Consider the following 18802-nt stretch of genomic DNA (forward strand, 5'->3'; position numbering starts at 1 on the left):
AAAGTCAGCAGTTTTCCCTGTGGCGCTCTGTTCATCACTTCATAGTGACATCAAATTGATGTGCAGTAGCTTTAGCTCACATTTAGCAATATTATTATTATAGCTCTTTACGACCTCAGAAATTAAAGGGATCCAGTGGAATTCGGGAGAAAAAATGTACACAGGACAAAATGTATCGGGTGCGATAGAAGCGATTTTTTTGAAAACCCTATTCATTATGGCCATAAAGAAATGGGGCTTCGACCCGGAGTTCCTAATATGGGCATAACAAGGACTACAGAATGACCCACGACTACAGGGCTCTATATTGACTGATGCAAAGCGAAAAAACAAAAAGTAGAGAGGTGGTTCTTTTAGGCTACGTTTACACAGCAAGTAAAAGTGGCCAGAATTTGATTTTCTCACCACATCTGATTTTTTGTTTGCCTATTCACATTGTCTTTTAAATATGATCTGTATGCAACATCAGTCTGAACAGATCAGCTCCTAAACTGACCTGCATGCACGAAAGAACAGAGCTTCACGAGGTGTGAAATTATGACATGTCGAGTTGGATGAAAGTTGGATTGATTTCCGATCTGGCTGTTCAGACTGAGTCACATTCCCGCAGATCGGATCCGGCTTGGATTTCAGTACCACATATGAAAGCGTCTCAAATCGGAATTGAAGATGTCAGATTCAGTGCGTTTTTTGCTGTTCACACTGACACACAGACACACATCTGTGTCACGTATGAGGAAAAAGATCAATCATGTTGATTTTACGTCATACACTGAGCTCAAAGTATAAATTCCTGGTTGGGAGAATTTTCCTTAGATTTTTTCCAGTTAGCTCCCACCCCCCAAAATAAAAGTCCCAAGGATAACTGCTGGAGAGTTACAGAAAAATGGTCACCAAGGTTACGTTTACATTACCAGGATGAAGTGGCACAAATCCGGATAATTTCAAATCGGATAATTTCAAATCCGACCTGAGTCACTTTCATATATGGTCCTAGATTGGATACGTATCCGATTCGGAGACCTTAATGTAAACGTTCAGAATTGATATGGTTTTTTTTCACTGTACGTGTGTTGTCATTCAGGGTTACCATGGCAGCAGCGCCAAACAGAAGTTAAAGCGTGTAAACAGTGGAAAAGCAACACCTCACCTTTTTCGCCTTCTTCTCGCTCTAATAATGAGCTGGTCAGAGTTAAACATCTTAGCAGTGAAGGCTTGTTAGTCTGTTTGCTGACGATGCACGTGACATTACTGAATAGGATGTGCACATGTGGGTCATTTCAGGACGCTGGTCCATTCACATTAATGACAGATTTGAATCACTTTCCTAAACCAACGTGTGAACCATCCTGTCTGTATGGAGCCCCGCTGGTGACATCCTGTAGAAATAAAAATAATACGTGGCCTCGACTTAGTAAGGTGTTGGAACGAGATCCTAATGCGTGGCTGTGACATAGTAAGCCATGATCTCCTTCCCATGCCTTACTAAGTCATGGCCATGACTTAATCATCTCACTTCCACACCTTATTAAGTTGTGGCCATGCATTAGGATCTCGTTCCCACGCGTTAATCAGGCGTGGCCATGCATTATTTTTATTTCTACAGGGTGTCACATGCGGGGCGCTGTATGTCAGAGAGATCGGATGTGAGCAAAAATCAGATTTGAGAAATGAGGTTTGTAATGTGAACGTAGCTCGTTTCCAAAACTACGGACAGACGCCTTCTCTGTAACAAGCCACAAGAGGCTATCGGTTGTGCCTAAGAACAAGAACGTGCCCTTCCCTGTGATACAACCGCAATAACGTACAGCCTAAAGTGGCTTATTGCTTCATTTTACAAGCACGTTTTGGCCACCAAATTACCACCACCAGTCTAATTTAGCACCAATCCAGCGGCACCCCTCTTCTCATGCAGGGGCTCCCTACACAGTGCACTACATAAAAATGTAAACACTGTCTTCTGCTTCCCAACAGTGGCTAACAATAGTCATTTGGGATTCAGCCACATCCAAACTCGACAAATAGTGCACTAGTTGACTCCGGAGGCTGGAATTTCTAAACTTACATACCTAGCACGCTATTTAGGGAGTATGGAGCCATTTGGGATTCAGCCTGTGAGTGTGTAATCCATTCAAGTGACAATTTATACTGCAGTTTTACAGTAAATCACATTGTAAGTACTTTAATTCACACCTGTGATATTAATGATGGAGTTTTAGACTTAGCTACCTGACCAGCCTAGAGAATAAGTTGTCGGCTCCTCAGTTTGAACAAAAAATGGTTTGTTATTTCATCAGTACAGTTATTCCAAGTAAAGTCAGTGGCTGAAGCCTTTGATGAAAACAGACATCCTCGTGCTGTAAGCCATACTAATGGGTGGAAAACAATTTTTGAGAGTTTCCTGTTACCTAAAGACAGCCTTACACATGCTTTGTTTTTGTGAATACGTATATGCAACCATTGTTCTAAAGACGTCACTGTCAGTGCAGTTTCTATGTTTTTAACTTTAGCGTGTAACCGCTCTGAGGTCAGACAGTGAGTAAGCTTCATTATCAGTCCAGGAATGTGTCTGACATTAGTGTCTGATAGAGTATGTCACACAAAACATGCTAAACACAGATGAATCATTAACATGTCTGACAAGATTTAGACATCAGAAGAAAGAAAAGTTCATAGACGGTGTTAATCCTGTACCTTCTGGAGCTCGTGAAGATTACAGTGTTGTATAATTCAGTCTACAGAAGATGCAGCATCTCAGGAAGTAAATGTGAAATTCATTCTAAGCATTGGATACTCTACTGATGTATTGGTTACCCAGTCACTGTGTTCATTTATGCATTTGCTCAGAGAAACTTAAAAATCATTAAGTATTAAAAATCAAAGTCAACATGTACAAAAATGTACACAATTTTCTAAAAAAAAAACAGACTAAAGTATGGGCTTCAAATCCAGGTGTCAAAGCTATGTGAACTTTCAGAAACAGCATAAGTAGGACTTGTGAGGTTACTAAACAATTGATCACAGTTTGTGGCGAGCATGTTATGATTTAGGTGTGCAGTTTAACACCATGCTGTTTTATAAGGTGTGATCCTGTATTTGCCTAAAGCTTATTACCTCCAACAGGAAAAAAAAATAGAAAATGCCCTCTTAACTAGGATTTCCTACTCGGAAAGTAGTAATGGTGATCTCATCTCCAAGTTGGGGCAGTTGTGGGCTGGAGGTTAGGGAACTGGCCCTGTGACGGAAGGTTACCAATTCAATCCCCAGGTCTGACAGTATATGACTGAGGTGTCTTTGAGCAAGACACCTAACCCCCAACTGCTGTGGATAGGGCTGCCCACTGCCCGTGTGTGTGTGTGTGTGTGTGTGTGTGTGTGTGTGTGTGTGTTCACTAGTGTGTATGTGGTGTTTCACTGCATGGATGGGATAAATGTGGAGGTGAGATTTCTCCATTGTGGGACTAATAAGTATCACTTAACTGTGTCATATCAACCTGGCCACTTCTCTACTTTTAAATTATATTTACCGTAGATCAGTCAACTTAAAGACACAACAAATGGATCGATCTATAGCATGACCATTAAAGAACCTCTATCTGTGCTTTCTTTCTTATTAGGTTAATCTTGTTCTTGCAGGCAATCAGGAAACATGTACTCTTTGAATGGTGTTCCAATGACCAATAAAAACAATGTATTTCACCATATTTCTCTCCTCTCAATGCAAACTGGGTGATCCGAATCTCAGGTAACTATTCCTGAAGCATTCCCTTTACCAATCACGCGGCGGGCATCTCTTGACCCACCCACCCAACACAGTTTCAGAGCGAGTTAAAGCTAACCCAACATAACCAAAAGCTAGCGAGCTAGAAAACCTGTCCGTAGCTGCTCGTTCAGTTGTTTATCAATACATGAACACTGTTCGTTCATTTGTTCTTTCATTTAGGCGCGGTGGTGGACAAAGTACACAAACCAAGTACTTGAGTTAAAGTTAAAATATTACTCCAGTAAAAGCAGAAGTCCTTCCTTTGTACCTCCACTTGAGTAAAAGTACTAAAGTATTTACCTTCAAATGTATTTAAGTATCAAAAGTAAAAATACTAAAATAGTAATTATGTTATCATTTTTATAACAGGACTCGCTTCATGAACTTATTTTAGGTGAAAATCCTCCAGCGTCTCTCTTGGTAAACCAGTCTTTTAATAGAACGTCATTAATTAGTGATACTGACGTCTATTAAAATGATCATAAGCACAAAACACTGAAGGTAAACAGTTTCCATCAGGCAGAAGAGAATGGCTCTGAAATCACTTTTTACAAATAAGCAAAGTTTCAGTTTAAGATTTATTTACAACTTAGTTCCAAGTTTAAGTTTAATAAAAACTGGCTTTAAAGTCAGGATCACAAATGAGTTTCCTTTACTATATTGATCTGTAGGTCTCTGTTCATAAACATAAACCAAACTAATTGACTATAAAATGAAATGGTGTTTGTAGAAATTCAGAAAAAAGCCGCGTCAGTCATGACTGCATATGTGGACATATTTCTATATTGTGCTCTATTTACACAAAGTTAGGTTAGTTCATCATTTATGTTGAATAGACTCTCAGAATTTTATGCTGCTGCGCTGACGTTGAACCATGTGCTGCACTGGGTCAGTATGACCAACAGGTCTAAACAAGCTCTAAACAAAGTGACGCCTGTGCCCTGATTGGTGCTCTTGCTTTGCGTTTCTTTCGTTTTGACATGTTACGTTTTTATACACACAGAAACCAAAAGGAACGACAGATTTCTCAAAATGTAGCAGAGGAAAAAGTCAGATATTTGACTTTGAAATGTAGTGGAGTGAAAGTAAAAAGTCGCCCAGAATGGAAAAACTTCAATACAGATACATGAAAAAACTACTTAGGTACAGAAACTAATTACATTTACTCAGTTACTGTCTACCACTGTTTAGGCATTGCTTCATCAATCGCTTCATTGATTTGTTTGTCTCTCCATCATATATTTTTCATTTAAGCTTTGTTTTGCACAATATGATATGCAAGTTTAGTATCATACAAACATTTTGAATATGTTGTGTTTTTCTCAGGACTTTCACGGTTTTGATAAAGTTAATACATCAAGAACATTAAACTTATCACTGATATTATCTGGCTGTCTTGTTGCTTACAGTACTAGTACTAGTCTTTCTTATACAATTCTTATACAAACTTATACAATATACAATCTTTTTCTTAAAAAAAAAAAAAAAAAAAAAAAAAAAAAAAAAAAATATATATATATATATATATATATATATATATATATATATATATATATATATATATATATATATATGTATATACCATTTCCAAACCTCAGCCCAATATTATATGTAGTTTAAAAGCAACTCCTTGTTTGACCAATCAGTGCTTCAGTAAATTGTGCTCATGATGTAATTGATGATATTAACAAGTTTCTGTGGCGGCTGTGAAGGTGTCTAGAAAAAATATGGACCCAAAAATCCTTGTTACTTTTTCTTGTTTTTATGTTTATTTGAATTATGAATATAACTTTATTCTAATGTATATTGTGATAAACTCACTGTTGAGGTAAACTGTTCACACAGTACTGTAGGCATTTGGGTTTTTCCACCTATGGAGCTTCAACACACATAGCTTGAATATGAAGCCTAATCCAAGCTCCAGCTTCCCACATTAGAATGATCTTCCAATGCATGTTAGTTACAATAGCGTGATATTTCCAGGGGAAAACTAAAGCAGCAAACTTGAGACAACAGTCATCTTGGATGGTTCACAAAATTATAATGGTTAAAAGGGGAATCTAGTAACTTTGGTTTACACCTGGCTATTAATTTAGAGGACTGACCACCAAAGTGAATTCAAAAAGAAACTTTAATTTACAAAGTGTGGCCAACTTGAACAAACTAAATTACAACCCCGATTCCAATGAAGGTGGGACGTTGTGTAAAACATAAATAAAAACAGAATACGATGATTTGTAAATCATCCTTTTCAACCTGTATTCAATTAATTACACTACAAAGACAAATATTTAATGTTCAAACGGATAAACTTTATTGTTTTTTGCAAATATTCACTCATTTTAAATTTGATGCCTGCAACACGTTCCAAAGAAGTTGGGACAGGGACAGGTATACCACTGTGTAACATCACCTTTCCTTTTAACAACACTCAATAAGCGTTTGGGAACTGAGGACACTAATTGTTGAAGCTTTGTAGGTGGAATTCTTTCCCATTCCTGCTTGATGTACAACTTCAGTTGCTCAACAGTCCGGGGTCTCCATTGTCGTATTGTGCTTCATAATGCACCACACATTTTCAATGGGAGACAGGTCTGGACTGCAGGCAGGCCAGTCTAGTACCCGCACTCTTTTACTACGAAGCCACGCTGTAGTAACATGTGCAGAATGTGGCTTGACATTGTCTTGCTGAAATAAGCAGGACGTCCCTGAAAAAGATGTTGTTTGGATGGCAGCATATGTTGCTCCAAAACCTGTATGTACCTTTCAGGAATGTGCCATGTGCACTAACACACCCCCGCACCATCATAGATGCTGGCTTTTGAACTTTCCACTGATAACAATCCGGACAGTCCTTTTCCTCTTTGGCCTGGAGGACACGGCATCCATGATTTCCAAAAACAATTTGAAATGTGGACTCATCAGACCACAGGACCCAGAGAAGCATGGCAGAGTTTTAACTTACACTTGTAGATGGAGCGACGAACTGTGTTCATTGACGATGGTTTTCTGAAGTGTTCCTGAACCCATGTGGTAATATCCGTTACAGAATGATGTCGGTTTTTAATGCAGTGCCGTCTGAGGGATCGAAGGTCACGTGCATTCAATGTTGGTTTTCTGCCTTGCCGCTTACTTGCAGAGACTTCTCCAGATTCTCTGAATCTTTTGATGATATTATGGACTGTAGATGATGAAATCCCTAAATTTCTTGCAATTGCATGTTGAGGAACGTTGTTCTTAAACTTTTGAACTATTTGCTCATGCAGTTGTTCACAAAGTGGTGATCCTTGCTTGTGAAAGACAGCCTTTCAGGGATTCTCCCTTTATACCCAATCATGACACTCACCTATTTCACCTGCGGAATATTCCAAACAGGTGTTTTTTGAGCATTCCTAAACTTTCCCAGTCTTTTGTTTGCCCCTGTCCCAACTTCTTTGGAATGTGTTGCAGGCATCAAATTCAAAATGAGTGAATATTTGCAAAAAACTATAAAGTTTATCCGTTTTGAACATTAAATATCTCATCTTTGTAGTGTATTCAGTTGAATATAAGTTGAAAAGGATTTTCAAATCATCGTATTCTGTTTTTAATTATGTTTTACATAACATCCCAACTTCATTGGAATTGCGGTTGTAGCTCATCTGATGTTTTATGACTTCACCTCAGTCTCTTTCACTTCAAATGTCAGCACCATTGTTCAGTATATGAAACAATTTGCAGTAGCAGTTCCTGCTGGGTGTGATTTCCTGCTGGGCTGCTTCTTCCTTCTCATGTAATCAGAAGCTTCACCTTGTTACGTTCTTTAGTTAGAACTGGAGCGAGTCTTGTAACTTAAAAATAGGTCAGCTCATCTTTAGTACTTTGTTTTGGATTGTGTCAGCTTCTTTAACCCTATGTGGTCATTCACTGTGCCAGCGCAAAGAGAAAGACATGTCTTACATTTATTTGAACAAGCTTGGTGTTCACAATTCTTTTAATTTTATTCTTTAATCTTTTTGACACTTCATCTGCAACTAAATGTTATTATGTTACATTAAACTGAACAAATTTGCAGCCCTTTAAATGCTAAGCACCTGCAAGGAGCTTCAGTTTCTCACTCTACTCATTTCATACAAGAACATTACGCTGCTGTCAGAACAAAACCTTGTTTCTTCATTTTCGTTGTTTTTCAGTTTTTGAAATAATTTGAAAATGCCTGTTTCACTTCACATTGTGTGTAAATTTCATGATAAATGGACCAAAAGAAATGGCCCACAATCACTTTGAAAAAATTCTGGTTCCACTGAATTACATTAACAGTAAAGTATGTTTTTTCCTTCTCCTGTTTTGGAGATACAAGGTCTTCTTCCGACAGCAATGATTAGTACTGAATAATGCAGTAGTTCATATTTGGTAGTAGTGACAGAGTAATAAGTCTAACTAATCACTGAATAATAAGCCTTAGTTTAAGGGGATAAACTAGTGTCAGTCCTGTATATTTGAAGTATGGTAGCTTGGGGGGAGAACGTTAGCATAGTACCAAACTTATTACATGTACCCTGCTCTTATTTTCTCTCCTGATCACGTGATGGGGCCAAACTTAATCTCAGCACTTTACTGAATAGCTGTGAGGTAATTAGACATTTAGACTGGCATTCCTGAGATTTATGCCTCCAGAAATGCTTTGGTTATGGAAAGAGCAATACTTTTTTTTTCTTTAAAAGTTCTTTGGAAGTGAAAATGCAAAGTTAGATCCTTAGGACAGATAGTTCCTCCATGCATGAGTCAGTATTTACTGTGCCCTTTCCCTAAATCATCAGACACTTAGATTTTCACTAGAAAGACACAGTGCTCTTCACTGGAGTTTCACTAGAGTTTCACTGGAGTTTCAATGGACAGCTATAGCAAATGTTAGAATTAAACAGCATTTTTATCCATTTTTCCTGGAATGACTTTGTGTGTGAGCTCAGCTCAGCAGACGTCTGTTCTGTCAAGTGCAGTAATCATGTGTAGTTATTAAATATCATTATTATTATTAAATACCAATTAAATTTAATTTTTTGTTTGAATTTGAATTGTTTTTTATTCATTTGTATTATATATATTTTTATCATTTATTGCTATTAGCTATTTTTTCTGTTTCACTGTCATTATTGTGTTGCCTCACAGCAAGGAGGGCCTGGGTTCGAGTCCCCGGGTGACCAGGGTCTTCTCTGTGTGGAGTTTGCATGTTCTCCCCGTGTCTGCGTGGGTTTCCTCCAGGTGCTCTGGTTTTCTCCCACAGTTCAAAGACATGCAGTCAGGCCATTTGGACAGGCTATAGACTGGCGACCTGTCCAGGGTGTGTGTGTGTGTGTGTGTGTGTGTGTGTGTGAGTATTGCTTTTGTTGTAGCTTCTTCCCCAAATAGATGTTTGCATTAGTAGCAAAATTGTCAGTAACAATTTATAATAAAAGGTCCTAAAAACACTAACTTAATAATTGTCATGTAAATGTAAAGAGTTTGTTAATGACTGTTTATAATTATATAATAGTTATACATATGCTTTATTAAATGGTATGGATTGTTAACCATTAGAGATACAAATAATCACTAATTAAATTCAGAGAAGCTAGTCATTTATCAGGGTTTGTTATCAATAATTTGATACTCATAAGTAAAAAAAAAGGCAAAATATATCTTAATATATTAAATATTAGTTGCATAAAAACATTTCATACTAGTTATGAACTTTTTCTCAGTGATTAGTTATCCATAATTAAGTGGTTAATATATGGTTTTAATCTTGTTTATAAAGTTACAACTTTACAGTGTATTTAGAAAGATATAACATTTATGACCCTTAATTCTAAAACCATTTACAGTGCTTTCATTATTTGTTGGTTTAGAAAGAGGTTAGTAATGTAAATGTTAGCTTACTTGTTAGTGCATAAGTAATGATGATTACTACACATCTTTAACAGTCTATTAGATAATCATAAGATTGCTATTTTATAGCAATCTATTTTAATATATATCCTATTATAAACTGTTTACAAATTGCTAAATGTCTCTTAAGAATTTATGATTCAGTTCTTAAAGGGGGGCACTTCCCACCCATTTTCCCCATATATTCAATTTCAGATTGGTCATTTGCTTGGGGTTATGAAAATTCCTTTCGTATCTGGTTTCTGCAAAATTGCTTTGGCTCGGCTGTGCTTCCTAAGGCAGGTTTCGATGAGATCCTGTCCATTAGAGTCCATTTATGCCATGCTACCAGTGTTAGATCGTATTTACTATTACCTACACCAATGAATCCAATTTCACATGAACAGGTAAAATTGAGTTTGGGCACCCCTGGTCAAATTCCATGCTTTGTTGATGGTGAAAATAATAAGCACACCATCTACAAAGATCATAAATATGTGCACAGTTTACTACGGTTTCTATTTTATTTGTTTAAAATAGTGGGGAAAAATAAAACATCAAATATAAAATGTAATAACTTATGCACAGGCCAAATTTTGCTTTCCTTAGTTAAATTTGGTAACTAAACAGTAACTGTGCATTGGGAAGTGAATCTTATTTTCACTTACACAGTCAACAAACCGGGGCACCCAAACTTTTGCACACAACTGTAAATAAACATATACTCAAATTACCAGTCAGTCAGTGTTGTTTTTCTAGTTCATTTACATAACACAAATAAACAAACAGGACAGGCACCATGCTTTTCTAAGTCCACTTGGATTGACTACAGCAGTGGGAACCCTCAGGGATTCTAGGTCTTCAGAAAAGGCCTTTTAATCTCTGTGAAAAAATAAAAACAAGTCAATATGATGTCACTGTCATATATTTACTTTGTCATGTGTCTTCAAAATAGCAGCTTTATAGGTAAAAATTGTTCTTATCTTATCTTTCTTGTTCTTATCTTTAAATGTAAGCTAATGTGAAGAGGTTTTGTTTTAACTTTTTTTTGGTCCAGTCAGCACAAAATTTTCAATATAAAGGACAGCTGCCATTTTCAAATGATGTACAAAAGTAAAAATCAACAAAAAAGTAGATGCATTTTTTGGATATATTTGTTAAACTCTGAAAGTACTGTAGTAATGTTCTTCTTTTATTATTAAGTTTACAAAGTAAACATTCTTAAAACAGAAAAAAATCCAATCAGGATTTTTTCTCTATTCTGAAATTCTTCTGGAAGTCCGACATATATCAGTGACCTGACCAGGAAAACAGTAGCTCCATGCCAGAGCTCTGTACTGAAGATGTCACTGTAAAACTGCTACAAGATAAAACTGCAAGATAAAATACACATCAACAAGGAACGGTCCCACTTTATATTAAGCGTCTCTAATTACTGTGTAGTTACACATCAATAACACATGTAACAACACTGTAACTACCAATGACTTTAGCAATGTTACAGATGGATTACAGAAGTACAGCCTGTGTAATTACGTATGTATTAGCCTCAGATTTTGCCTCTTGTAATTATGCAAGTGTGTCTTTTTGGTGAAGTATTTTTTTTCATATTTGTTTTACATTATTACTGTGGAATACCTGTGTTGTAACAAGGTACACTAATCATGTCACATTAATTACCATTCTATAATTACCACTCTGTAATTGCACTGTACCTATATAGTAACTGAAGTTGATACACATGTGTAATTCCGTAAGGAGTACTGCTGTAACAATGACTAAATCATTAGTAGTTACATTGTTGTTGCACATGTTGTTCACATGTAACTACACAGTTATTAGAGACACTTAATCTAAAGCGGGACCAGATACTGTTATGATAGTTTGTAAAAGGTGGCCTACTGTATTCATTAAGTACATATGTGGCAGAGAAGTACATGCAGGGTGTTGTAAGGCAAAATAGTACGTTATTTTTTTTTTCACATTTACCCCAATTTTACTATTATTAACATAACATATAAAACTCTGAAGACACATGTAAGTTCATTGGTGGTTTTGGATAGTAAATAAAATGGCTATAGACACTGCGATGCCTGGTTACTATCATTACCACTGTAAAAAGTTGGTATGTTTCTCTACATTAAACCATTTCACATTAAACCACTCTGATTTAAAGGCTTCAAACAAACATAACATTTTTTTACAAGCCTCAAATGTCCATGCTTAAACAAGTCCAGCCAAAAATAATATTGTGGATTGTTGTTTGCTTAGTGCTAACATACTAGAGTACTCTGCAGAGGCGCTAGCAGAAATTAGGATGACTGTAGAGTTTTTTTTTAGTCCATGTTTTGACATTTACAACCCAAACTGAATGCCTAGCTCTAATAGTGACAGCTCATGACTGCTCTACAGTTTGTGCATAAGCTTGAATGTCTTTATGGTATTTGAGTTTTTCATATGATAATAAAATTACACTTTTCCATGGTGCTCTTTGATTTTTCTACTTTGTACACTGTAAGATAGTGTTGTATTGTGATCCTGTAGTCCATTATTGGTTTTCACATATTGATAAATCTACAAAAAGCCATGCTCAGCCTCTTTATCTGTTTTCCTAACACTGCACATGCAGTTATAACAAATATTTGCATTTGCCACGTTCTAGCTTTCAGGGTTATTTTATGATCCATGAACAATCTGGCCTTTTACAGTTTAAAACAAGCTGTTTGCCCACAGCGACAGACGTTATGCACATTTCCAGCACTTCAGCTCTTTTAGCTGAAGGCAAAACAATGCTTTGACCATTTTAACTGAAATAAAACTGGATGTACAGGTTTCACAGCTGAGATAATAATCTCTTTTCCGTCTGTGTCATGACTGATGTCATGGCGATACCTTCTAATCATTTCTCATGAAGGGCATGTTCAGTGTATGGCGACAGATACTCATCGCTGTATTTCGCTTTTCACAGTGCTTTTCTCATGGAGGCTGAGACCTGAAACCTCTGCTGTCCTAAGGGCGCACATTACACCATGCTTTCACTCATGTCCACTAGGTTAGGGGCACAGAATGCTGAATTTCCTCTGAAAAGAGCCCAAATGCCATTTTGTGGCCAGAATAACAGAAACATGTTTTGTGTATATCCTGCCTGAACTGGTTCAGATCAAATCAAATAAAATCAAATTTATTTGTATAGCGCTTTTTACAACAGATGTTGTCACAAAGCAGCTTTACAGAATTCCAGAAAAGACAGAGTTTTAACAAGAATGTAAACCCCCCCCGGTGAGCAAGCCAGGGGCGACAGTGGCAAGGAAAAACTCCCTCAGAGCTGAGGAAGAAACCTTGGGAGGAACCAGGCTCACCAGGGGGGACCCATCCTCCTTTGTCAGACTACCTACAAGTGATTATACTACTAATATTAATAGCAGTAGTATTAGTAGTAGTAATAGCTAGGAGTCTATGAAAGCATCAGTGTAGGGTGGGCAGCTAGTCCAAGGTAGGTGACGGTGGCTGGGGCGGGGGCAGCTTGTCTGAAATGGATAGCAGGAGGGCTCGACAGCCAGTTGTCCTTCAGTGTCCGGCCGGACATGTGGGTGGTCTTATACTCGGAAAAAAGGCAGGGAGAGGGAAATAATTTTATTCTGTCAGGGGATGTAAACATTTACAGAGTGTGGCTAATGACTCCGGCAGATCTGACTATGACAGCTTAACTAAAAGGAGAGAACCAGAAGGACACACAGACACGGCAGCACTCTGAAACAGTTTGGCATCCCTCCGCTCCACCGTCCACAAACCTGAGTGACCGCGTGCGAGCAGCAGGATGACAGGACCAGCATCTCAGTTTACTATAATTCCCTGTGTCCATGGACCCCTGGATCTGCTGCCTTTATCTAAGGGTGGACATTACCTACCAAAAGCTAAACTAAACAAGTGAGTTTTCAGCCTAGTTTTAAAGATTGAGACTGTGTCTGAGTCCTGAACATTTTCTGGAAGATAATTCCAGAGTTTGGGGGCTTTATAAGAAAAAGCTCTGCAGCCTTATGAATTCAAGGAACTATTAATAAGCCAGCGCTCTGGGATCCGAGTAGTTGTGATGGCTCGTAATAGGAAATAAGGTTTTGCAGGTTCTCAGGAGAGACCCATGATAAATCTAAACATTGCAAGAACTGTGTTTGTTTTGCTGTTGAGTTTTCCAGAATTGCTTAATGCACATTTCCATGTGGCATCCAGGCCTGCATCGGCCAATCACGCTGAAAGATGCTCGTTCATTATCGACTCCAAAAACATTGTTCAGTCCATTTCTAGTAAAAACATAATAATGGCTTTGTCTTTGAATACATTCACTTTATCAATGGTCAGGTCCTCCTTTTGGTGTGTTCCACTGTTAATAATCTCACCACTAGCTGTGCTTGTGACCCAATTGGTTGTGGGGGCATGTGTCTCAGTTATATGAGTATATTGTCATCTTGTGCCATATTATAGCACATCATGACATTGTTTGATGTAAATTATCAAAAAAATTATAAAACAAATGTCACAATTTATATCATGTAAATGATGTCTGAAATTTTAGCACCCCCAATTTAAAACACCTGTCCAACTGAAAGCACCCTATAAAGGATTTCAGATATTGTCACTGTTTAAAGAAAAGCAAGGATCTCCAAAGGAGTAACTTTCTAGAAGAGGGTAAAAACATTCTTTGCTTTCAATGTAAGGAATTTTGCTTTATTCTAAGCAATTTTGAAGCATTTCTGTTGGTCCATTGATCATGAAATGCTCACTTTTTTCACAATTTCCACAAACTTCAAATTTTTAATGTAAAGGACAGCTGCCATGCTCAAATTATGCAGGAAGTAAAAGAATTGATAAACATTTGTCTTTGGACAGCAATGATACATTTACATCACATGTAAATCCTTGTAAATATCTAAGATTTGAATACTACATTGTTTTTTAGTTTTCTCCATTGACAACCTGTTGGCACAACACCAACTTATTTATCAGTTGCTAGTAAGAGGTCAGACCCCCTTTTGCCTTCACATTTGCCTTAATTCTTCATGGCATACTTTCAACAAGGTGTTGGAAACATTCCTGAGATTTTGGTTAGTTATTTTAGTTAGTGTTGCCTTTCTATCATCTCAAACCAGTCTGCCCATTCTCCTCTGACCTCTCACATCAACAAGGCATTTTCGTCCGCACAGCTGCCGCTCACTGGATGTTTTCTTGATCAGCAGTTTCTGAAATACTCAGACCAGCCCATCTGGCACCAACAACCACGCCACGTTCAAAGTTACTTAAATCACCTTTCTTCCCCATTCTGATGCTCGGTCTACACTTCAGCAAGTTGTCTTGACCACCTCTATATGCCTAAATGCATTGAGTTGCAGCCATGTGACTCACCAGCTACCAAATAAAGTAGCTGGTGAGTGTATTTCATAATATGATATTAGCAAACTTTAGTCGATTAAGTAGCATCTATAACACCAGAAGAACCAACTCAACTACAGGTACCACTACAGAGATCAAATCACTATGTTAACTATTACTACTTGGTGGCCAAAGGCTATGCATCTATAATTGGTCAATGCACATGATTTGTTCACCAGGCAATAAGCAATATCCACCCCATCCAGTGGTAAAATACCTGGTAAGATCATAACCACTGTTTGGTTTGAGCAAACCAAAGACAAGTAGCGCACACAAGCAGCATATTAATGTTTGATTTTCACTGTTAATTTTCAATGAAGCAAGATAAAACCCTGCAGCGCTTCTGTTACTATAAAACAGATTATTTTGTTATCCATTGCTTATATTTAGCTCAGCTTCATGTTCATCAAAGTGTTTTTCATGCCTTGAAGAGTAGATTTTGACCATACAATGTGACAGTATGGCTTTCTAAATTACTTTTCAAAGAATGTACATTGGCCCCAGAAACATTTGACATACATTTTATACAAATATCGTTTGTTTTATTTTATTTTGGCAAAATAGTCTTTTAAAAGGTCACTCTGACATCACTGTAAGAAAAAATAGCCCTAGACCTTTTTTCTCTGGTTTTAGTGCAGTCTGGTTAGTATGCTTCTCCAGGCTGTCTACACACAAATAGTCTATATCTGTTTGATGTTCTGCCAAAAGTGTCTTTCTCTGATACAAATATCAGTATATTAAACATTTTATAAAGTAACCTAAAAACCTCATTACAGTGCAAAAAATGGGTGAAGGGTTGAAATGTCCAAATACATTTTGGGGCCACTGCATAGGAACTCTGGTAGCACATTAATTTACAGTAGGGTACATAATTAGTATTTAAGTAAATATGTGTACTTATCAGTACTTTTTTTGTACATACTTGATTTTTTTCCACATATATGATTTACATTAAAACTACCAGGTATGTGCAGCTACACATACTCAGAATTTAATACGAGTAATTTTTGGTACATACTTTGTACATACTTAATAACTATTTGACAAATGGCAGATATGTACAACAATATCTTTATGTTAATATGTAGTAATTATAATTTAATAGTACACATGTAGTACCAGCAATATTTACTGCATAATTTGCAAGCTTTATATGTAAGCAAAGAATAACTAATGTGGGATATACTAGCTATGTGTTAGCTTTTATTTATGACAGAGAATTACAGAGTAAGCTAGAGCAAGTACTTTTGTTCCAGTACAGTAATCATTCCATATTACTTGGTACATTACTTGGTACATTTAAGTTCTCTGTAATACTGCAGTAACAGTGCTGTAAAATAAAGTATACTTAGTATTTACAGAGTAACTACCTATTATTTTATTATACAAGGTACATACTGGTAAAAGTCCTGTAATATGATGGGAACAGGACTGTAAAATACAATGTATGTAAGCAAGTACATAGGAATTATACAATAATTATTATTTTTCTTGTCTTTGTGGCATGCAGAGCATAACCATACACAGTATTCATAAACACATATAGTTTCCATGACCATAAACAGTGTTCATAACAATACGCAGTGTTCATAACCATATGTAATGTTATGGGTCTGATATGGGTGAAAGCACAGCAATGGTGAGCTGTGTCTGTGTTGTGTGAACTATGAATGAATGAAGACTAAAGCAAGACTAAAGCAAAAATGGAAATGTATTGTACTAATCAGTCAATTACAACTACACAACTAACTAGATTTTAGAGTTCAGGTTTGACCCACAACAGAAACAACATTCCAGAATATAACACTAGGAGTATAACAATGGCTAACTTAGTTACACCCAAAGACAACAAATAGACACAGAAACTTCCATCTCACACACATACACACACACACACACACACACACACACAAACACACACACACACACACACACACACACACACACCCCTACAGCCACAGTCACACCCAGAGAAACAGACCATGACAGACTTACTATACAGAATATTTACAGTTAAGAATACAATACGAGAGAAGCAAACCCCCTGACATAGACTAAATGTAGACTAACGAGTCCAGCTGCAGCAGCTAACTGGGCAGTGATGCACAGTGATGAGACATGGGGAAATCCAAATGCATAAACTAGAACTAACATACATTTTTGAGCATGCTACATTACCCCACCCTTACAAAAGTCCTTGGGCCCAAGGACCACAAAGTCTTCAAATCCAGCTAGGCTAGGCAAAGCCCCCTCTTCCTCAGGCATGTTGTGGTATACCTGTCCACCGTCTCAGCATGTACAAATGCTGCGGAGTGCAGCAGGTGCCCCAGTCCTCTCTTGTTTTTTGACCTTCATGCAGCAGCTCCTTGCTACCCCTCTCCAGTTATACTGTCCTCGTCTGACCCTGGTGGGAAGCCAAAAATCAGGTCAGCGGCGTGTTCTCCATCAGTGTGCTGGTGTGGGGCATGTGGCCGCTGCAGCTGTCCCTTCTTTGCCGTGCACTGTTCACAGCAATACACATACAGCTCTGCATCCTCCTAGTAGTAGACCACTTCTACTTTCTCCAATGTCCTCTGCATCATCAATGCTGATGAGGGTGCTTATGTGCACTGCCCACAACTCTCAGTGATCCAGCCACTGGCATGAGTGCTGTGTTCAGCTCTTCTATTTCTGGTGGCTTCACCCATGAAAACAATTTTACTCTGAACCTGGCAGTGCACCTAGTCCCTGGAGATCCTTCAACCCATTCTGATGCTATGTGTGTATGGGACATTGAGTGGTTTCATCACCACATGGCCACCTGTGAAACTCAATGTGGCAAACTTTAGCTCCACTTGGCACTCTATAAAAGTCTGTTTTGTCCCCGACTGTCAGCATAAACCATCGCCTCCCTCTCATCAGTATTAGCTCACTGGTTACTGTGTGCAGTGAGAAGATGGACTGCTGTGTCTTCCAGTTTGAACCGTGCAGGTATTACTTCTGGCTCAGCCACTGTGAGGAGACAGCGCCATGATGAAGTGATCTGTCTCACTCTGTACAGAAGGAAGCATGTGAGTACAAGCCTGTCTAGTCAAAGCTTCAATATCATTAGCCAGGGATCTTAAAGGTTCCTCTGCCTGCCTTCAGTGGTTACACAGTTCAAACCTAAGGAGCTTGGGCAGGAAACACTGCCCAAAACACCTCTGGAGCCCCCCAACCACTACGGTTGGTCAGACCACTCACACATCTTGCTTATCAGTTGAGATTGTGTATGGCATGCCTCCCAGTCTGCTTTACCGGAATATTTTAGTCTTAGTGCGTACCACAAAATGTGATTCCTGGTGCCACCACTTGGTGCCATTCATTTACATCTGAACCTGGAATTCCAGCTGATGTCATGTACACTGTAGAAGGTGTGCAATGGCTTTGAACTAGCCAATGCTTTAGCTCTTTCTTTACCCATTTGTTGGCCACAGCTGTATATTGCACATTGCACATAAGCGAAGCTTCTTTGTAACAGTTCACTCTAAAACTGTAGTAATACTTAGCCCTGGCCTCTACAATAAGAATCCTTAGTAAACAGATGTATTGGCATGTGCTTGCAAAATACAGTACTGTGCAATATTTTTAGGCACCTAAGCAAATGTTTTAACAGTTTACCTCAGCAGTGAGTTTATTACACTATACATTAGAATAAAGTCATATTCATAATTCAAATAAACATAAAAACAATAAAAAGTAAAGAATTTCT

The sequence above is a fragment of the Pygocentrus nattereri genome, chromosome 19 (genome assembly GCF_015220715.1).
Source record: "Pygocentrus nattereri isolate fPygNat1 chromosome 19, fPygNat1.pri, whole genome shotgun sequence".
NCBI classification, from domain to species: Eukaryota; Metazoa; Chordata; class Actinopteri; order Characiformes; family Serrasalmidae; genus Pygocentrus; species Pygocentrus nattereri.